At 37.4% G+C, this 7,654-nt stretch overlaps 1 non-coding gene across 1 annotated transcript; it reads left to right on the forward strand.

Moving 5' to 3' along the window:
• The first annotated feature begins 1,487 nt into the window (after positions 1-1,487).
• Positions 1,488-1,560, forward strand: TRNAK-UUU (transfer RNA lysine (anticodon UUU)). Its single transcript has one exon. It is a non-coding gene; the product is annotated as a tRNA-Lys (tRNA).
• Positions 1,561-7,654: the final 6,094 nt, after the last annotated feature.

Raw genomic sequence — 7,654 nt, forward strand, 5'->3', positions numbered from 1 at the left:
ATCCGACAAATTGTAAATATGAATTGCGTTTTAAAATTTAAATCATTAATTTTAGGATTTTTGATTGAAAGGTCCAATTTTTGGGGGGTAAAACCAAAATAAATCCAACCTTGCCAAAAAATGAGTTTCCAGTCCAAATGTCAGGACAACTCATTGTTTCCTGATTTTTTTTTTTATCCCCCTCTTGCCTTTGGATGGGACATGCTGACGTTTCCTGGCAAAAAAAACTGGATGGTAAATAAAATAATTTCCCGTACACAAAAAAATTTAAAAATTCAAATTTTTTTGAAAATTCAAACGAAATTTCAAATTCCCGCCCAACAAACCATCTCTTCCTGGTAAATAAAATAATTTCCCGTACACAAGAATATTCAAATTTTCATTTTTTTTTTAAATTTTCAAATTTCGCCCAGCAAACCATCTCTTCCCGGTAAATAAAATAATTTCACGTACACAAGAAAAATTCAAATTTTCAAATTTCAAATCCCCGGTACAAAAGTGTCTAGTACAGAAGAAAATTTCCGGTAAATAAAACAATTTCCCGGTCACAAGAAAATTCCCGGTACAAAAGTGTCTAGTACAAAAGAAAATTTCCAGTAAATAAAATAATTTCTCAGTGCGTCATACAATTTTTCAAAAAAAATTCGTTTCCTGGGAATTTTTCGATCGCAATTCCGTAAATTTCTGAACAGTACAGATTCTGATGGACGGGTTGTCAGATTCTTTTTTAGAAAAAAAATCGTTTCCCGAGAAAATTTCGATGGCATGAACTTTAAATACTTTGTTTTCCAAGGGCCATTTCGTCATTTTTTTTCCAACCTGACTCTTTGGACCTGGCTTTCATTTTTTGGCTACTTAGGATGGGAAACCTATTTCTTCCATCATTTTAATGGTTAACCCAATCCCCCTTAATTTTATCATATAACTTCATAAATATTAAAAGATGTTATTTAATATCAGACCCCTTGTTTTTTCGTCCTGGTTCCGTCCCTGGGAACTACCATGAAAGTTTATATATCGAGCTAGAGCTTTTTGGAAGAGAACTGCAGGTTACAACCACTATTCTTCTTGAGCATGTATGTCAAAGTATTGGACTACTAAGATGAAGTGTAGAAATTAGAATGAAAACAAAATGAGCTCCATCTTTAACCGCCATTAGAAAACCTCTTCGGTAGTTCTCCACTACTAATATTGGTTCTTTTACTTATATTGTTTGCGATAACAATGATTTTACCCAGTTATAATCGGATGTAAAAACACGAATCGCTTTAACATTACTGTCATGCCATACCCAAATATGTAAACCGAAGGTAATTATAATAAAGAACAGAGTGAGAAAGTTACTTCCTTTCAACAAAAAAAAAAAAGAGTGAGAAAGTTACTGTAGATGAAGATGAAACATAGTTCTCTAGTACTATTATTTTGATCCACCGAGCAAGAGAAAAGCCTTTATATCAAATTACTTAGCGCCTAACAAAATCCAACTCGCCGTCTTAGCTCAGCTGGTAGAGCGCACGGCTTTTAACCGTGTGGTCGTGGGTTCGATTCCCACAGACGGCGCCTGGCATGAAAAATAGTTTGTTTTGTTTTGCTTTTCTTTTCTTCCTAACTATGAGTGCACTACAGATGTGTATTTTCACAATGAGATTTCTTGATTACAAATTAAGTTTTCTTTTTCCTTTTTGAGATGGGACTTCAAGAGTCATTATATTTCAATGGTGTTAATACATTATGAATATAATATGCGATGCGTAATGAATTTGGATGAGCAGCATAGCTGCCAATTTGAACATCTTGGGCCCTAAGAGGGAGTGCCCAACCACTGACATTGCATTCCACCAGAACTCAATCCCAGGATCTCATGGACTTAAGAAGAAGTGTCCAACCACTACATTAAATTAGAATTTATTCATATAATTTTTTATACTAGAATGACTTTTTTTACTCTTTATTTTAACAAATGTTAAAAGAATCTAAAAATTGACCCAAAGTCTATTATATGTCATGAAATACACAATTATCTTAGACTAGGCAAAAGATAGGCGATTAATTCAAACGAATTCGGACTAATTGGAGTTTTAGCTAAAATGTTGGAAGAAAAAACTATAATTGACCTGAATTTCAAAAGTAATTGTTTGCAGTCATAATACCACTCTATTAGTGGAATCGCCTGAAATCACTTGAATCCCTGTATCGCATTATGATCCTCCATAAAGTATTACGAACTATCATATTTTAAAGTTTCTCTCTATGAACAGTCATAGTGTATTATAGTTTTTTGTTTTTGAAAAGTATTGTAGTAGTTAATAATACATAATAAGAAAACTCTATTTTGTTATTTAACTAGACTACTAAATGATTTTTCATTCTAAAATAATTTTAATAATACATAGATAAGACTTTATCGTTAGTTCGTTATTAAAGTCATTTCTAGCAAAAGAGAACTCGAATCGAGAAAGAAATCGAACATATCATTGTGGACGGGTAGAAAATCACACAGTTAAAAAGATCGTTAGATGTGCACCAACAACTAAGCTTTAGACCTCCAAATGAACCAGTAAACGAGTAGAAACTCGATCCTGGTAGTCAGGTAGATGGACAAGAGAACGTCCGGGTAGGAAGCGAGTATTGGTCGACCTACAAAATAAAACCGTGAAATCCAAGGACACCAGAATGGTGGCAGCCAAGGACCCTTTCACGACCAAGTCAGTAACCAAATTCGTCAGAGAAAGACAAAGAGAGCAAAGGTAAAAATACTAATGATATCGCTGTGGTAATGACGTCAGAGTATGGCGCAACTCGAAGAGTTGTCAGAGTTCAGTTCTACGGAGTAAAACGTTAGAGTATATTCTAGCATAGTGGATAGGCGGAGTAGATCATCGAAGTAGACTTGGGGGATGAAGGATGAGTAGACTAGCGAGATGTCACGACCCATTTTGAATCCCCAAAATACAACATACATTGGCCCAGGACAACAACACGCACAACCCACAATAGCAACCCACAGAGCACCCCATTTGAACACCAAAAAAGAAGTATGGGTTGGGCTGCCTTGTGCATGGTGTTAGGCATCGTTTGGAAACTTATGGGTTAAGCCGAAAGGAGTTTTCTAGAGATATTTTGGAGGAAATTCTCTAGAGGATGATGGATCCTTGGAGTTATTAGAAGCATTCTAGAGATTTCCATATAGCTTAATCTTGACCATCAATTTTGTAAGCTAAATAAATAGAGGATCACCCCTTCATTTGTAAGCATCTAAGTGAAGATTCAAACATTTGAGTTATAAGGTTGAGTGACTTGAAAATTGTGCCCAAGAACATACTTGTAATCTTTAAGTTCATATCAATAAAGATCAAGCATACTTGTAATCTGTAAGTTCATATCAATAAGGATTCAAGCATTAGATTTCTTTCACATATTTTCAAAGATTTAAATTGGGACAAAACGATTTACAGTAAGCTCACCAAAAATGTCGTCAATTGCTCAGACGAAGAAGCATATTTGCTTCCAACGAAAGAACTAGAATTGAGATTTCCTATTATGGTCATCCTTTATTTTATAACCAAGCAAAATCTATAACGTTTACAGAAAGGTTTTTTATTGTATGCATAGTTCAAAACTCGCAGCAATAGATTTCTATTTCCAAGACAATCTTTTTTTTTATGAAATTATTTTCAAGACAATCTTAATAAACTAAATTTAAACTATCGCGAGAAAGAATTTAAACTTGATGGAGAAGAAAAACTTGATAGTCTAAAGTCAAAGTACGAGGGATTAAATACCATTTTAGTGTCGGGTTGAAAGAGGAAAACGAGGTATTCCGAATGCGTGGTTCTCAAACTTCGTAAGAGTTTTATGCCAATGTCAGATCCCTGAAGAAGTTTTATAAGAATACGTTTACTATCTACTTTAAGGTCAAATACAAGTGGGAGTTGTACTCGGCAGATGAGAGGGATTTTTGAGGAGAGATAAAGTTTCGCATGACATCAGCAAAGCGATTCTTTCCCCTCTCCTTTCTTCCCCAATAGTAAACCCTAGATCTCAATAACTGCTAGAAAACCTAAGCAGTATTAGATCTCCACCCTATAGAGTATCGAGATAATCAATTGCAACACCATTAACACCATCTAACCGCCATCAAGAGAAGCACGAAGAATATCTGCCACTTCTCTAGAACCTGAAGAACAAAACGAACAAGTGTACGAGCAGGAATACAAAGAGATCCATTCTCGGGAATCAGCAGAAAGTGGGTTTCAATCACATCAGAAGAATAATCATTAATACAGGTTTGTCTTATCTCGTATTTAATTCCATCTACTTTTCGATCAACATGTGTAATCACTAAGCAGGGAGAGTTAGACTGTTCATATCCCCTCAACCCTTGCATGCAACGAACCAGAAACGAACCTTCCTTTGGCGACTACAGATTGGTGAGTTCTTTCTCGAGCCTCCAAGTGTTCTTCTAGTTTCATCGGGCTAAGAAAGGCGTGGGGTAATGATGATCGGATTCAGAGATTTACGTCTGGGTTTTGTCTTACTTTTTTTGTCCAAGTTCAATCAGATATTATTATCATTGAAGAAGAGGAAGATCAAAGGGTCTTATTTATTCTCTGAAGTCATTGTCTGGTTCTCTTCTCTTACTTCTAACCTTCACCTTATAAACCTTCATCCGTTTCCTATCCAACCTTCTCCCTTCATGTCGTCTCCTAAAACTAACAGTGACATCAACCACCTTACAGAAAAATGGCTCTTCAGCTCAACCTCTCAGACTATGGTAACCTAACAATCACATATCCTAAACCTTCAGAGAACAAGGATCTTCAAAAAGTTTCTTCCTGCTTTGTTGCCAGGCTAGTCTGTCACTATGAGTATGGGATTGGGTTTATTAGGAAAAATCTCTCGGCCCAGTCGAAGTTTTTCAGAGAGTGTAGAATTACTCCTATCAATCAAGGTCACAACTTCTTCGTTATCAGACCTCCCAACTCCATAGTGATGAATGAAATCAATCAAGGGAGGCCATGGATAATCAGGGGGTTACTAGTAGTGATGCAGGAGATGGAATACCCTTTGGTTGGAGATCTCCCTGAGCTGATGCAGGAGCCTATGTGGTGTAGTTTCACCGGTCTCCCCTCTTCGATTCAGAATCAGCATGATCTGGAGATCATCTTTTCGTGCATGGGTTACTTACTTCAGATCCAACCGAAGAATTTCAGCATGGTCACCAACCCATATATCAGGATACAGTTCATGTACGATGTAAGGACCCCATTCTTGGCTACTTTGACGTCGATCTTCACGGATGGGGGAAAACCTGTGAACTTTAGTTATCTTAGGTTCCCCAAGGCTATTTGTCACATTTGTAGGATTGTGGAACATCCTATCACTCCATGTATCAAAGCCAACCCTCAGCCTCTGTACTCTCCTATGGAAACTAGCTCTAACCAATCTCTTTCGGCTGCTAATTGGGCCATTGCAGTGGCTAACCCACCTTCTCAAGCTCAGATTCCTCTGCCACCACAGGACATATTCCAACAGAGAGGAAAAAGAAAGGAGCACCACTCCCTTATTGAGGTCAAGATAGAAGAAGGTGAGGTACGAAATAGTGTAGCTAAGAGGCAGAAAGATCGAATGGTAGGCAATGCTGCTGGCAAGGGTAAAGAGCTTCAGTGGGTCTCGAGAAGTTCGTCTGAATCTTTGGGTTTCTCTTCTTCCATCCCTGATAGTTGGCTCTACACACCTCCACCAGAATCTGTTGGAAGCCAGGAGGAGAAAAGAAGGCATTTGTTTGCTGATTCGTTGTTGGTCTCTCCTGGTCAATTCTCTGATGCAAGGGAGGAAGGAGGAATGAAACAGTCTAACTCTCTGGATTAGCTTGTGTTTTAGCTAGTTATTAGTTATAGTTTATGGTTTTAGTAGTTTATAATTATCTTTTAGTCTGTTAATCTCGGTTTATCCTTGTCTGATTTTGGTTTTCAGAGCAGTTCTTTATCTAATATAAGATAGATAGTAACTGTCTTCTGATTCTTGCTTAATTCTGCTTTGATAGTATATGTTTGTCTATGGTATGGGATTAATCTTTTAAATTTCTGGTTGTTAATTTCCTGTTGATTATAGTGTTTAGTTTATGTTTTTGCTGGACTTTAGATTTCGTTTTGGTGGATTCAGCTTCTGTTTTTGTTGTTTTAGCTAGTTTTTTTCTTTGTTTCTTGTTCTTCCTCGTTTCTGCTCTTCTTCTGGTCCTTAGGTTTTAGTCCTTTGTTGTTTCCTGTTGGGCCTATTTTCTAGGCCTGGGAGGGTGCCTTCAGCCTGAATAGTTATTCTTTTCCAGACCGGTTTTCCGTGTGGGCTTTTGGCTCGGGGGCTATGAACAGCCCATCTATCCTTAGTTGGAATGTGAGGGGAGCTTCTTCCTTCCTCACAAAGAAACATATTATGAATATGATTATGAAAAAGCAACCGGACATTATTATTCTCTCGGAGACGAAAAGCAAATCTCACAACATGAGGAAAATTATTCCTTTAGACAAGAAATACTCGAGCCACTTTGTTGAACCCATAAATAAAGCGGGGGGCCTCGCTTTTTACTGGAAGCATCACCTTAACATTACTATTATCTATTCGGACAGCAACATGATATAAGCTGATTTAATTGAAGCTGGGTGGAAAGCTCCCATTACCATCACTGGTTTTTACGGCTCCCCCTATCACCATAACAAATACAAGCCCTGGAAAATTTTTAGACAAATCAACCCCAACAGAGATAACCCTTGGGTTCTCATAGGAGACCTTAATTGTATTCTTGACTCTAAGGAAAAAAGTGGTGGAACTCATACCTCCAACTCTCTTATTCCGAGGATCATTGATACTATGAATGATCTAGGTCTCACTGATTTGGGTTATCAAGGTAATCCTTATACTTGGAGTAATAAACAGCTAGGGGAGAACCTGATTCAGGAGAGGCTTGATAGGGCGATGGCGAATCTTAACTAGCTTCAGCAATTCCATTCATTTGGAGTCACTCATCTGGAGGCAGTTGGTTCGGATCATCTACCTATCCTCCTAGACAACAGGGACCCTAGTCAGGTCCTCCCGAAACCCTTCAAGTTTATCCGAACTTGGATGACGCACCCGGATTGCTTCAATTTCATTGAAGATAATTGAAATAACATTAAAAAGCAACACACCTCGAACCATATTCAAAAGGATCTTCAAAAACTGAGCATACAATTGACTAAGTGGAACAAAAGGGTCTTTGGTAACATTGAGAACAATATAAATAAAATCATAGAGAGACTCATGAATAGCAGTTCAAAAGAAGAGGAACAAAATCTTAATCTTGCACTAGAAGAGCTTTATAGGCAGCAAGAGAGCTTATGGAAGGAGAAATCGAGAAACAATTTCATTACCCAGGTGACAAAAACACGAAGTATTTTCATTCTCAAGCGATACAACGGAACCGAACCAACAAAATTAATGCAATCAAAGACAGCAATGGGGACTGGCATGAAGATGCTAACACTATTCAAGATATTTTCACGTCTCACCTCCTCAACATTAGCACTTCTATAAACCCGAACAAAAATCAGAATACTCTTAACCTCTTCAAACCTTCGATATCTCAACAACAGAATAAGGATCTGCTTACTATTCCAGG

This window comes from Eschscholzia californica, unplaced genomic scaffold (assembly GCF_041429995.1).
Source record: "Eschscholzia californica isolate CP2 unplaced genomic scaffold, dmEscCali1.0.p SCAF_1, whole genome shotgun sequence".
Lineage (NCBI taxonomy): Eukaryota > Viridiplantae > Streptophyta > Magnoliopsida > Ranunculales > Papaveraceae > Eschscholzia > Eschscholzia californica.